Genomic DNA, 15,797 nt, shown 5'->3' on the forward strand with positions numbered 1-15,797 from the left:
TTTTGGAGGTTTTCCAGAGTTTTTCCTGTGGTTGATTTCAAGCTTCATAGCACTGTGGTCTGAAAGTATGCATGGTATGATCTCAATTCTTGTATACTTATGATGGGCTGTTTTGTGACCCAGTATGTGATCTATCTTGGAGAATGTTCCATGTGCACTCAAGAAGAAAGTATATTCTGTTGCTTTGGGATGCAGAGTTCTAAATATATCTGTCAAGTCCATCTGACCAATGTATCATTCAGGGCCCTTGTTTCTTTATTGACCGTGTGTCTAGATGATCTATCCATTTCTGTAAGTGGAGTGTTAAAGTCCCCTGAAATTACCACATTCTTAAATAAGGTTGCTTATGTTTGTTATTGTTTTATATATTTGGGGGTTTCCATATTCGGCGCATAGACATTTATAATTGTTAGCTCTTCCTGATGGATAGACCCTATAATTATTATATAATGCCTTTCTTCATCTCTTGTTACACCCTTTAATTGAAAGTCTAGTTTGTCTGATATAAGTATGGCTACTCCAGCTTTCTTTTGACTTCCAGTGGCATGATAAATAGTTCTCCATCCTCTCACTCTCAATCTGAAGGTGTCCTCAGGTCTAAAATGAGTCTCTTGTAGACAGCAAATAGATGGGTCTTGTTTTTTTTTTATCCATTCTGATACCCTATGTCTTTTGGTTGGCACATTTAGTCCATTTACATTCAGTGTTACTACTGAAAGATATGGGCTTAGAGTCATTGTGATGTCTGTATGTTTTATACTTGTAGTGATGTCTCTGGTACTTTGTCTCACAGGATCCCCCTTAGGATCTCTTGCAGGGCTGGTTTAGTGGTGACGAATTCCTTCAGTTTTTGTTTGTTTGGGAAGACCTTTATCGCTCCTTGCATTCTTAATGACAGACATGCTGGATAAAAGATTCTCAGCTGCATATTTTTCCTGTTCCTCACATTGAAGATTTCCTGCCATTCCTTTCTGGCCTGCCAAGTTTCAGAAGAGAGATCGGTCATGAGTCTTCTAGGTCTCCCTTTATATGTTAGAGCACGTTTATCCCTCGCTGCTTTCAGAATTTTCTCTTTATCCTTGTATTTTGCCAGTTTCACTATGATATGTTGTGCAGAAGATTGATTCAAGTTACATCTGAAGGGAGTTCTCTGTGCCTCTTGGATTTCAATGCCTTTTTCCTTCCGCAGATCAGGGAAGTTCTCAGCTATTATTTCTTCAAGTACACCTTCAGCACCTTTCCCTCTCTGTTCCTCCTCTGGGATACCCATTATGTGTATATTATTTCTCTTTAATGCATCACTAAGTTCTCTAATTTTCCCCTCATACCCCTGGATTTTTTTTATCTCTCTTTTTCTGAGCTTCTTCTTTTTCCATAATTTTATCTTCTAGTTCACCTATTCTCTCCTCTTCCTCTTCAATCTGAGCCGTGGTGTTTTCCATTTTATTTTGCAGCTCGTTTATCGCATTTTTTAGCTCCTCCTGACTATTCCTTAGTCCCTTGATCTCTGTAGCAATAGATTCTCTGCTGTCCTCTATACTGTTTTCAAGCCCAGCAATTAATTTTATGACTATTATTCTAAATTCACTTTCTGTTATATTGTTTAAATCCTTTTTGATAAATTCGTTAGCTGTTGTTATCCTGGAGATTCTTTTGAGGGGAATTCTTCCATTTAGTCATTTTGGATAGTTCCTGGAGTAGTGCAGAACTGCAGGGCACTTCCCCTGTGCTGTCTTGAATAACTTGCATTGGTGGGTGGGGCCACCGTCAGACCTGATGTCTGCCCCCACCCCACCGCTGGGGCCACAGTCAGATTGGTGTGTGCCTTCTTTTTCCCTCTCCTAGGGGCGGCATTCACTGTGGGGTGGCTTGGCCCATCTGGGCTGCTTTCACACTGACAGGCTTGTGGTGCTGGGGATCTGGGGTATTAGCTGGGATAGATAGGCAAGGTGCACGGGGGCGGGAGGGGCAGGCTCAGCTCGCTTCTCCGTCGGTGATCTGCTTTGGGTGGGGTCGTGTGGCAGCGGGAGGGAGTCAGGCCCGCCACCGGAGGTGTGGGTCTGCAGAAGCACAGTGTTGGGTGTTTGCGCAGTGCCAGCAAGTTCCCTGGCAGGGACTGGTTCCCTTTGGGATTTTGGCTGGGGAATGGGCAAGGGAGATGGCGCTGGTGAGTGCCTTTATTCCCCGCCAAACTGAGCTCTGTCGTCCGGGGGCTCAGCAACTCTCCCTCCCGTTGTCTTCCAGCCTTTCCACTCTCCGAGCAGAACTGTTAACTTATACCCTTCCAGATGTTAAGTCCCGCTTGCTGTCGGAACACACTCCGTCCAGCCCCTCTGCTTTTGCAAGCCAGACTCGGGGTCTCTGCTTGGCCGGCGGGCCTGCCCTCTGCCCCGGCTCCCTCCCACAAGTCCGCATAGTGCGCACCGCCTTGCCGCCCTTCCTACCCTCTTCCGTGGGCCTCTCCTCTGCGCTTGGCTCTGGAGACTCCATTCTGCCAGTCTTCTGGCGGTTTTCTGGGTTATTTAGACAGGTGTAGGTGGAATCTAAGTGATCAGCAGGACGCGGTCACCATCTCTAAAATGTTTGTATTTTAAAATACTACCCAAACAATAGTATTGTTAAAATACTACCCAAAGCTATCTACACATTCAATGCAATCCCAATCAAATTGCACTGGCATTCTTCTCGAAGCTAGAACAAGCAATCCTAAAATTTGTATGGAACCACAAAAGGCCCTGAATAGCCAAAGTAATTTTGAAGTATTAGACCAAAGCAGGAGGCATCACAATCCCAGACTTTAGCCTCTACTACAAAGCTGTAATCATCAAGACAGCATGGTATTGGCACAAAAACAGACACAGAGACCAGTGGAATAGAATAGAAACCCCAGAACTAGATCCACAAACGTATGGCCAACTAATCTTTGACAAAGCAGGAAAGAATATCCAATGGAAAAAAGACAGTCTCTTTAACAAATGGTGCTGGGAGAACTGGACAGCAACATGCAGGAGGATGAAACTAGACCACTTTCTCACACCATTCACAAAAATAAACTCAAAATGGATAAAGGACCTGAATGTGAGACAGGAAACCATCAAAACCCTAGAGAAGAAAGTAGGAAAAGACCTCTCTGACCTCAGCCGCAGCAATTTCTTACTTGACACATCCCCAAAGGCAAGAGAATTAAAAGCAAAAATGAACTATTGGGACCTCATGAAGGTAAAACCTTTTCCCCTGCAAAGGAAACAACCAACAAAACTAAAAGGCAACCGACGGAATGGGAAAAGATATTTGCAAATGACATATCGAACAAAGGGCTAGGATCCAGAATCTATAAAGAACTCACCAAATTCCACACCCAAAAAACGAATAGTCCAGTGAAGAAATGAGCAGAAAACATGAATAGACACTTCTCTCAAGAAGACATCCAGCGGGGCGCCTGGGTGGCGCAGTCGGTTAAGCGTCCGACTTCAGCCAGGTCACGATCTCGCGGTCCGTGAGTTCGAGCCCCGCGTCAGGCTCTGGGCTGATGGCTCAGAGCCTGGAGCCTGTTTCCGATTCTGTGTCTCCCTCTCTCTCTGCCCCTCCCCAATTCATGCTCTGTCTCTCTCTGTCCCAAAAATAAATAAAAACGTTGAAAGGAAAAAAAAATTAAAAAAAAAAAAAAGAAGACATCCAGATGGCCAACAGGCACATGAAAAGATGCTCAACGTCGCTACTTATCAGGGAAATACAAATCAAAACCACACTCAGATATCACCTCACGCCAGTCAGAGTGGCCAAAATGAACAAATCAGGAGACTATAGACGCTGGAGAGGATGTGGAGAAACGGGAACCCTCTTGCACTGTTGGTGGGAATGCAAATTGGTGCAGCCACTCTGGAAAGCAGTGTGGAGGTTCCTCAGAAAATTAAAAATAGACCTACCCTATGACCCAGCAATAGCAATGCTAGGAATTTACCCAAGGGATACAGGAGTGCTGATGCATAGGGGCACTTGTACCCCAATGTTTATAGCAGCACTCTCAACAAGAGCCAAATTATGGAAAGAGCCTAAATGTCCATCAACTGATGAATGGATAAAGAAATTGTGGTTTATATACACAATGGAATACTACTTGGCAATGAGAAAGAATGAAATATGGCTTTTTGTAGCAACGTGGGTGGAAATGGAGAGAGACAGATACCATATGTTTTCACTCTTATGTGGATCCTGAGAAACTTAACAGAAACCCATGCGGGAGGGGGAAGGAAAAAAAAGTTGGAGAGGGAGGGAGCCAAACCATAAGAGACTCTTAAAAACTGAGAACTGAGGGTTGATGGGGGTTGGGAGGGAGGGTAGGATGGGTAATGGGCACTGAGGAGGGCACCTGTTGGGATGAGCACTGGGTGTTGTATGGAAACCAATTTGACAATAAATTCATATTTAAAAATAAATAAATAAATAAATAAATAAATAAATAAATAAATAAATAAATAAAAGGAACTCTATGAGAGTGAAAGGAGAGAGACCTTTAAAATAGGGAACAAACTGAGGGTTGATGGAGGGAGGTGGGTGGGGGATGGGCTAATGGGTGATGGATATCAAGGAAGGCACTTGTTATAATGAGCATGTGGTGTTGTAAGTAATTGATGAATCACTGAATTCTACTCCTGAAACCAGTATTTCACTGTATTTAACCAACTAGAATTTATTTTTTTCATTTATTTTATTTTATTTTTAAATATATGAAATTTATTGTCAAATTGGTTTCCATACAACACCCAGTGCTCATCCTAACAGGTGCCCTCCTCAGTGCCCATCACCCATCCTTCCCTCCCTCCCATCCCCCATCAGCCCTCAGTTTGTTCTGTTTTTTTTTTTAATTTATTTTTATTTTTATTTTTTTTTCAACGTTTATTTTTGGGACAGAGAGAGACAGAGCATGAACGGGGGAGGGGCAGAGAGAGAGGGAGACACAGAATCTGAAACAGGCTCCAGGCTCTGAGCCATCAGCCCAGAGCCCGACGCGGGGCTCGAACTCACGGACCGCGAGATCGTGACCTGGCTGAAGTCGGACGCTTAACCGACTGCGCCACCCAGGCGCCTTTTTTTTTTTTTTTTTATCAGTTTGTTCTGTTTTTAAGAGTCTCTTATGCTTTGGCCCTCTCCCACTCTAACCTTTTTTTTTTTAACTAGAATTTAAATAAAAATTTGGAAAAATATATAAAATGCATCTTTAAAATTAAAAAAAGGACTCTGTGAGTGGAAAACAAAAACCATAAGTAAGAGTAATAAAAATAGGAGGCACAAAAGCAAAAAAAAAAGTATATTTGTAAAAAATTAATCAAGAGAAGCACAAAATAAGAGGATATAAAATAGACCAAATAATCTTCGCTTTACATGGAGCGAAGTAAAGAATAAGTTCTAAATTAAGTGACCATCAACTTAGAAAAGACACCTATATGCAGAATTTGTTATGTATAAACTGAATGGTAACCACAAATCAAAAAACAGTAATAGACATGCAAAAAATAAAGAGTAAGGAATCCAAATATATCACTAAAGAAAACCAGCAGACCATGAAAGACAGAAGGAGAACAAAGGATCTGAAAAAAATTACAAAAACCACCACCAAACAGGTAACAAAATGGCAAGAAATACATTTCAATCAATAATTACTTTGAATGTAAGTGGAATAAATGCTCCAGTTAAAAAACATAGGGTGACAGAGTGGATGAAAACACAAGACCCATCTATATGATGCTTACAAGAGACTCATTTAGACTTAAAGACACCTGCAGATTGAAAGTGAGAAGAGAGAGAAACATCCATCATACAAACTGATGTCAAAAAAGCTACAACAGCAGTAATTATGTCAGACAAAATAGACTTTAAAACAAAGTCTGTAAAAAAAAAAAAAAAAGACAAAGGAGGACACTGTATAATAATAAAGGGGACAATCCAACAAGAAGATATAACAATTGTAAATATTTATGAACCCAATATGGGGATACCCAAATACACAAAACAGTTAATAATAAACATAAAGGAACTAATTGCCTGCAATACAGTAATAGTAGGGGACTTTAACACCCCACTTACATCAATGGACAGATCATTTAAACAAAATCAACAAGGAAACAGTGGCTTTTAATGACACACTGGATCAGATGTATTTAACACATATATTTGGAATATTCCATCCTAAAGCAGCAGAATACACATTCTTTTCAAGTGCACACTGAACATTTGCCAGAATAGATCACATGTTAGGCCACAAAACAAGTCTCAACAAATTCAAAAAAAGATCGAAGTCATACCATGCATCTTTTCTGACTACAATGCTATGAAACTAGAAGTCAACAAGAAAAAGTATGAAAAGAGCACAAATAGATGGAGATTAAATAACATGCTACTAAACAATGAATGGGTTAACCAAGAAATCAAAGAAGAAATGAAAAATTACATGGAAGAAATGAAAAGGAAAACACAATGGTCCAAAACCTTTGGGATGCAACAAAAATAGTTCTAGGAGGGAAGTTTATAGCAATCCAGGCCTACTTCAAGCAAGAAAAATCTCAAATGAACAACCTAACCTTCCACCTAAAGAAGCTAGAAAGAACAACAAACAAATCCCAGGGGTGCCTGGGTGGCTCAGTCGGTGGGGTGTCCAACTATGGCTCAGATCATGATCTCCAGGTTTGTAAGTTCAAGCCCCATGTTGGACTCTGTGCTGAAAGGTCAGAGCCTGGAGCCTGCTTCAGATTCTGTGTCTCCCTCTCTCTCTGCCCCTCTCCTGCTAATGCTCTGTCTCTCTCTGTCTCTCAAATATGAATAAACATTTAAAAAAATAAAATGAAAAAATATACAAATCCCAAAAACAGCAGAAAGAAGGAAATAATAAAGAGTGGAGCAGAAATAAATGATATGGAAGCAAACAAACAAAAACAATAGAAGAGATCAATGAAACCAGGAGCTAATTCTTTGAAAAGATCAACAGAGCTGATAAACCTCTAGCCAGACTCATAAAAAGAAGGAGGGAGGGAGAAAGAAAGAGAGAGGACTCGAGTAAACAAAATCATAAATGAAAGAGAAATAACAACACCACAGAAATACAAACAATTGTAAGAGAATTTTATGAAAAACTGTATATTTCAGCAAATTAGACAATCTAGAAGAAATGGATAAATTCCTAGAAACATAACCTATCAAAAGTGAAGCAGAAAGAAATAGAAAATTTCAACAAAGCAATTATCAGCAAGGAGACTGAATCAATAATCAAAAAATTTCCAATAGGGTACGAGGAGCCAAGATGGGGGAACAGCATGGAAGCTTTTTGTGTGGCTCACTTCCATGAAATACAGCCAGACCAACACTAAACCATCCTACACACCTAGAAAACTGATTGGAGGATTAATACAACAATCTGCACTACCTGAACCACAGAATTCAGCAGATATGTGGCAGGAGAGCTGAACTTGGGGAGCGAGAAGCCAGGGGCGGGCAGGGAGCCGCTTCTGCAGGCAGAGAGAGGACAGAGACTGGGAGGGGGGAGGTTGGGGAGAATATGGGAAAAGCACCCCTTCCCAAAAGCAGCTGGAGAGAAAGTGGAAAATTGAAAACAGCCACAGGGACTAAACTAAAAAGGGAGAAAGGAGAGGGTTTAAATTCCATTAAGACTGTAAACAAGGGGAGTGCAAAGTCTACAACTCCGCAGCTCCATACCTGGAGGTGCTCTGGTGGGAAGGGCGAATCCCCAGGAATAGAGAGTGGGGCCTGGGAAGTTCTCGGGCCACAAAGGGAAAAGCGGTTCCACTGCTGGAAGGACATTTGGTAGAGACGGCTGAAGCCACCTGGTACCAGCAGACCCCAGAAAACGGCCACATTTGGTGGTGCTGGAACAAGGTCATTAAGGGTGAAGCCTGGTGCCAGATGTGTGTTGTGATTTTCCATAATCTCCGAAAAGCTGCTGCTACACTATCTCGTGAACTTTTTCTGGGGCGGGCTGGCACCTGGCCACAATCTTGGGGCACCGGCAGCAGCAGGGTTCAGCAAGCGTTCCTGGATGCAGCTGACATTCGGCCATTGCTCATTCGGCCATTGCTCAGTGAGACTCTCCCACAGAGGGGCGGAATGGATCAAAGCCACAGTCCTTCAGAAGTAAGGGGCCAGGGAAAACAGCCACATCTGAAACAAAACTTGGGAGAGAGGTACTGCCTAGGGCCTGGTCACAGACAGTGAACAAGCAGGGAGCAGACGAGAGCTGAAGACAGAGGACGGTGCTCGACTGCTGATCTGGGAGAACAGAATTCCGATACTAGCACCAGGGTAGCTAGGTGATGCCATTTTCACTGCTCCTGCGCATGCGTATACACAACTACAAGCCCTGTAACAATCCACCCTAGTAGGCTAGCAGCGCCATCTAGTGGAGAACGGAGTCATTACACTGAGCCCTGCCCAACTGGGCCAACCTCGCTCTTGAGGAACACAAGTCTCACCACCTACTTAGTTTATGGACTACAAAGCGCTACATAGTCTGACTTCTAGGGGAAAACAAAGTAATTTCAGTCCTATTTCAGTCTGTTAGCAGGTCCATCTATTCAATATTCTTTCTTTTTTTTCTCTTTTACACTTTTCTTGAATACAGAAAGAAAAAATTCATTTTTATTTTCAATTTTTGTTAAAAATATTTTTCTTTAATTTTTTACTATATTTTTTGCTTTTGTGTAAATTTTTTCTAATTATTACTTCCATCATTTTATTTTAGTCTACTTCAGTGTATTCACCTTTTCAAACAATTTCCTTTTTTTCTTTTTTTTCGTTTCTCTTCTTTTTCTTGAATGCAGAAAAACTTCATTTTTACTTTCAATTTCTATTAAAAATATTTTTCTTTACTTTCTTACTATATTTTTTCCTTTTATGTAAATTTTTTCGAGTTCTATTTTACTTCCATCATTTTGTTTTAGTCTACTACAGTGTATTCACTTTTTCAAATTTTCAAATGATTTTTTTTCTTTTTCATTTCTTTTCTTTTTCTTGAATACAGAAAGAGAAAAAAATCATTTTTATTATCTTATATTAAAAATATTTTTCCTTACTTTTTTCTACTATATTCTTTATTTTTGTGTAATATTTTTCAAATTCCATTTTACTCCCATCATCTCATTATAGTCTCCTTCAGTGTATTCATTTTTTTCAAATTCCCAAAAGATTTCCTTTTTTTCCCCTTTTTTTCTCTTCTGCCAAACCACTTTCAACACCCAGACCAAAACACACCTAGGATCTAGCATCATTTATCTGATTTTTTTTGTTTGTGTGTTTAATTTTTTAATTTTAATATTTTAAATTTTTAAGTTTTTTATTTTAATTTTTCTATCTCATTAATTCCTTTTCTCCCTTCAAAATGACAAAACAAAGGAATTCACCCCAAAAGAAAGAGCACGAAGAAACGACAGCCAGGGATTTAACCAACACAGATACTAGCAAGATGTCTGAACCAGAATTTAGAATCACAATAATAAGAGTACTAGTTGGAGTCGAAAATAGATTAGAATCCCTTCCTGCAGAGATAAAAGAAGTAAAAAAATAGAATGAAATTAAAAATGCTATAACTAAGCTGCAATTATGGATGGATGCCACGGCAGCAAGGATGGATGAGGCAGAACAGAGAATCAGCTATATACAGAACAAATCTATAGAGAAAAATGAAGCAGAAAAAAAGAGGGAGATTAAGGCAAAAGAGCACAATTTAAGAATCAGAGAAATCAGTGACTCATTAAAAAGGAACACCATCACAATCACAGGGGTCCCAGAAGAGGAAGAGAAAAAGGGGTAGAAGGGTTATGTGAGCAAATCATAGCAGAAAACTTTCCTAACCTGGGGAAAGACACAGACATCAAAACCCAGGAAGCACAGAGGACCCCATTAGATTCAACAAAAACTGACCATCAACAAGGCATATCATAGTCAAATTCACAAAATACTCAGGAAAGGAGAGAATCATGAAAGCAGCAAGGGAAAAAAGCCCCTAACCTACAAGGGAAGACAGATCAGGCTTGCAGCAGACCTATCCACAGAAACTTGGCAGGCCAGACAGGAGTGGCAGGATATATTCACTGTGCTGAATCAGAAAAATATGCAGCCAAGAATTCCTTTTTTTTTTTTAATCTTTTTTTCTTTAACTTTATTTTTTATTTTTTAAAATTTATATCCAAATTAGTTAGCATACAGTAAAGCAATGATTTCAGTAGTAGATTCCTTAATGCCCCTTACCCACAAGACAATGAATCTACAGGCACTTCAATCCTGGACTTTCCAACCTCCAGAACTGTGAGAAATAAATTTCTGTTGTTTATAAGCCAGCCAGTCTATTATATTTTGGTATATAAGCCCAAGAACGCTACGACAGTCTTCAAGCTACCACTCACAGTCATCATAAGTGGCAGTCTTAAAAGTAATAGTTATTAAATTAGCTCTCATGTACCCATACTCCAGTAAGAGAATACACAACTATAAATATTCAAATCTATGAACAGCCTCCTGAGAAGAGCTAAGAAGAGGTCAAAAACATTAAGGCCACTTTACCTTTTGTCTATATCCTCTCTTTATACTTGTTCCTTCTCCTAACACTCTACTCTAGGGCCCTTTAATCAGTGGCACTAGCTAGCCATTGTAACCCTTTCAGAGAATTTCAGCTGAAATCTGGATACCCAGCCCACTCTACTGTGGTATTTGCATTTCATGCTTAATTTGTCTATAACATTACAAATTTCATACTCCTACATTTCTACTATTATAATCATAATACTATTTTAGTACTTCTCTTTTGCAAGTGAAATTAGCATTTCCATGTAAAATAGAATAATTGTTGGTTGTCTCCCTAATGTGTCTAGGAGCTTAATCCAAGCCTGAAGTTTAAGTTCTGAGTGCCTGAGATGGTCTATTTTTATGCAGGTTTCTCAGTGTACTTACATGCTGCTGTGGACTTATGCCTGGGTCTCTTCATGTCAGAGGCTCACCTGTTTGAATTTTCCTTTGGTAAAACAGAAGGAATCCAAGATCAGAGACATCTTCTGGGAGTATTCCCCTGTAATGTTCTCTTGTTTCTTACCCTTACAGGGTTTTCCAACAGAAAGGCAGAGCATGGAGGCCTCACCATTAAAAGAAGAACCAGGAATCCTGTGGGCTTCATGTAATAAAAAAGGTTGAAGATTTTTCCTAGATATGTCTCCTATAGCAAGGGAAATAAAAGCAAAAATAAACTATTGGGACTACATCAAAATATAAAGCTTCTGCACAGCAAAGGAAACAATCAACAAAACAAAAAGACAACCTACTGAATAAGAGAAGGGGTTAGTATCCAAAATACATAGATAACTCATACAATTCTACACCCAAAAACCAAATAACCCAATTAAATAATGGTCAGAAGACATGAGTAGACATTTCTCCAAAAAAGACATACAGATGGCCAACAGAAACATGAAAAAATTCAATATCACTCATCATCAAGGAAATGCAAATCAAAACCATCTCATATCAATGAGGTATCAGTTCACACCTGTCAGAATAGCTAAAATAAAAAACATAATAAATAAGTTTGGTGAGGATGTGGAGAAAAAGAACCCTGTGTGCTGTTGGTGGAGATGCAAACTGCCAGAAAACTGTAGAAAACAATACAGAGGTTCCTCAAAAAATTAAGAATAGAATTACCATATGATTCAATAATTCTATTATTGGGTATTTACCCAAAGAATACAAAAGGGGCAGAGAGAGAAAATCCCAAGCAGGCTCCATGCTATCAGCAGTGCAGAGACCCATGCAGGGCTTGATGTCACCAACCATGAGATCATGATGTGAGCCAAAATCAAGAGTCAGGCCCTTAAGTGACAGAGCCACCCAAGTGCCCCAGTATATTTGTTTTTAAAATAAAATATACAAGTATGCATTTAAATATTTTTATAAAAATTAATAGCTTGTTCTTAATCTACTGATATAATAAAATACTATTTTATATAAAAATCAGAAAAAAGTTCTCCACATATTTTCTAAATATATCCTAATCATGCTTCTACCCTCTCTATCTTGGCCTAACTCCCACTGGAATATAAGCCTCTCCACCACGATAATGTGAGTCCTCCCCCTCCTGCCAAAATATAAACTTCATCAGAGTAGGAACTCCTTTTTGTTTACTGCTATATCCCTAGCTCCAGGAACACTGCGTGATAAATGGTAGTCGCTCAACAAATATTGCTGAATAAGTGAGTGTACATCTGCATGCATCTTCATCCAAAGACAGTAATATGACTGCAATCGAATGGAAGCAAAAATAATGCATATATTATGTAAGTTTTATTACAGTATTGATAATTTTTATTATCAATTTTTATTAAGGGTTTATTAATATGCTAGGTACTAGGCTAAGTACTTGATATGTAAAAATACTCCATAAATGCTATTATTAATTTTATTTTTTTTTAACCTGGAGGAAAATGGGGCACCTGGGTGGCTCAGTTGGTTAAGCATCCGACTCTTAATTTCATGATCATGAGAACTCATGATATCACATTTCATGAGTTCAAGCCCCATGTCAGGCTCCACACTGAGTGTAGAGCCTTCTTGGGATCCCTTCTCTCTTGCCCCTCCCCCTGCTCGTGCTCTCTGTCTCTCTCTCAAAATAAATAAATAAACTTAAAAAAATTAAAAATTAAAAAAAATAAAACCTAGAGGAAAATGAATTTGAGAGGTAAATATTATTACATACCTTTTTTAATTTACCAAACCCCAGAACCATCTTCATGAGTTATTCTTCATAATAAAATTACAGAGTAAGACAATGTTCAAGTTCTCATTATTTGGATTCTCAAAATCACACAGTCAGTGAAAAAGCAGCAATAAGGATTTTGATTCCTTAATCCTAGTATTTGGCTAAAGAAGCTCATATTTCTTCCCAGAAGACGAAACAAACATCTGTAGTAATGTTGCCCATGTCACAAGGCTCTGGTAAGGGAGAGTTAATAACTGATTACAAAATTCTTAGTAAATACAAACTGCTATAGAAATGCAAACATCTACAACAACAGTAATTAATTTTAATTGTCATCTTTATTCTTGTGTGCAACTGTCTCTCCAAATGCACTTTGGGAGTTTAATCACTACATCTCAACAAATAAAGTAACCTCTTTCTTTCTTAGACCCTACTAAGAAGCTGCCCCACTTTCCCCCCAGCAGCTGAAGCTCTTCTCCTCCTTACCCCTACATACTTCCTACTCTCGGGTCATTAGCAAAGGCTGAATACTGACATTAACAAGAAAAAAGAGTTCAGATGGAGACTTGAGCCTTTCAAAATCACTGAATTTCAAATAAAATTTGGCACAGGGCCTAGAGAAATAGACATTTCAAAACAGAATTCTTTGCCCTTATGTACACAGGAAGGGAACTTTTCCTCCCTCTGAGCTCCAGTCATGTTCGGATAACTATGCTGAAATACCAGGTTGACAAATTATTGTTTACTTAGCAATGCAAGGCTCATCATAAGCACTGAAAAAATATAGCAATCTTGACAATGATCAACATTCACTTATGCAGAGTCGTCCCCCACTACCTTATCCTCAAGGGATATGTTCCAAGACCCTCAGCTGATGCCTGAAACTGTGGACAGTACTGAACTGTGTATACACACACACACACACACACACACACACACACACACACACACTTCCCTATACATACATACCTATGATAAAGTTTAATTTAAGAATCAGGCACACTAGGACTAGGGGTGCCTGGGTGGCTCAGTCAGTTAAGTGTCTGACTTTGGCTCAGGTTATGATCCCACAGTTTGTGAGTTCAAGTCCCACATCAGGCTCTGTGCTGACAGCTCAGAGCCTGAATCCTGCTTCAGATTCTGTGTCTCCTTCTCTCTCTGACCCTCCCCTGCTCCTGCTCTGTCTCTATCTCTCAAAAATAAATAAACATTAAAAAAATTAAAAATCAGGCACACTGAGATCAAAAATAACTAATAATAAAAAAGAATAATTTTAACAATATACTGTAATAAAAGTTATATGAATGTGGTCTCTCTCAAAATATCTTACTATATGTATTCATCCTTCTTGTGATAATGTAAGATGATAAAATACCTACATGATAAGACAAAATGAGGTAAATGATATAGGCATTGTGAAGTACTGTTAAGCTACTACTGACCTTCTGACGTTATAACAGGAGGAACATCTGCTACCACACCGTGAGTAACTGAAACCACAGATAATGGGGAACTACTATACTGTCTATGGCTTCTTGAGTAGTTGTAATAGAGACCATATGGCCCCCAAACAAAAAAATATTTAGTATCTGGCCCAATATAGAAGTAGTTTGCTGAGGCCTGAGTCCTAGGGCACTCTAATATAATAAGAAATATGACAAGGAGCAGTTCATGATATAGGCAGAAAAACAGTGAAAGGTGGTGTCTCCAAAGATAGGTGAATATGAAGATCATTTTTAAGGTAAGATTAGGGAGTGATCAACTATGTTAACATTGCCTAGGGACAAGCAATATGGGAACTGAGAAAGTGAATATTGGATTTCATAACCTGAAGGCCACTGGGGACCTTCCCAAGAACATTCTCAGTGGAATGGTGGGAATTGATGTGGTGAGTTCAAGAAAAACTGGGAAGAGAAACAGTGAAAGGAGAACAAATAAACTCATCAGGAAAAAGTGAATTAATTCCACAGACATAGTACCTGAGCCACAAAGTCCAGACAGCCCTTGGTTTTCATTTCAATGTTCACCTTAAAAATTTTGTGTTTTATTTAATAAAAAAAGAAACCTTACTAAATTCTAAAAGATTTTTTGTGAGGGTGGGACATGTTCTAATAAGATAATGAGTATAAAGGCATATGGTTTCTCTTATAAAACTAAACTTTCACAATTTAACTCTCCAAGGAGACTTTCCAGGCAGCGGAGGGAAAGCTCAACAAAACTGCCCCAACCATATCCTCTGAGTTTCTCCTTCCCCAGGGGGACTCTTTAACCTCAAGAACTACCAACCCCAGGAGTACAACTGTTATTCCTTTCACATTCTGGTACAAGTGCAGTCAAAAACTCCTCCTGCCTTTGCAAGGTAGAGACAGACTAGAATATTCAAAAGCCCTTCCAGGAGACTAAGGGAGAATGAATCAAACAGAAAGGGCAGAGGCAGAAAAACAAGAATATGACATCTAGGTACTCAGGCTTTGAAGCCAGATAATCCTGGATTTATATCATTGCTCTGCCACTAAGTGGCTGTTTAACCTTGTGCAGGTTACTTAATCCCTCTGAAGTATAGTTTCTTCATCTATACAATGGGTAAATTTATAGCTACCTGTGTTCATTCAGGTCCTCCAAGAAGTAAGCATCAAGATCAGATTAGACTTGCAAGAAATTGGTTGAGAGTGCCTCTGAAAAAAAATGGGGAGGGAGCTAGAGAAGGATGAGATCTGTCAGACAATGACACACGTCTGACCCATAGGAAGGAGAAAGGGAAAGAAGTAAAGTAGGATAGGAAGAGCTTTAGACTGCCATGAAGCTTTCAGAAAGTTTCTGCAAAGCTAACATAGAATCCTCAGGGCAAAGTCATCAGTCAGAGGCGTCCTCTGCCTCACAGGAAAGGGTCTGGTGCAATATCCCTGCTGTGCACCTCACTGGCTAGAAACAGACCACAGGAAACATAGCCTCAGAGCAAATGCGGTAGTGTACTTACAATATAGCAGCTGGGGGCATCAATCAGTTATGCTCCCCACAGTCAGAGACAAGAAAGGCACATTCTCATGGT

The sequence above is a fragment of the Lynx canadensis genome, chromosome D4, assembly GCF_007474595.2.
Source record: "Lynx canadensis isolate LIC74 chromosome D4, mLynCan4.pri.v2, whole genome shotgun sequence".
NCBI lineage: Eukaryota > Metazoa > Chordata > Mammalia > Carnivora > Felidae > Lynx > Lynx canadensis.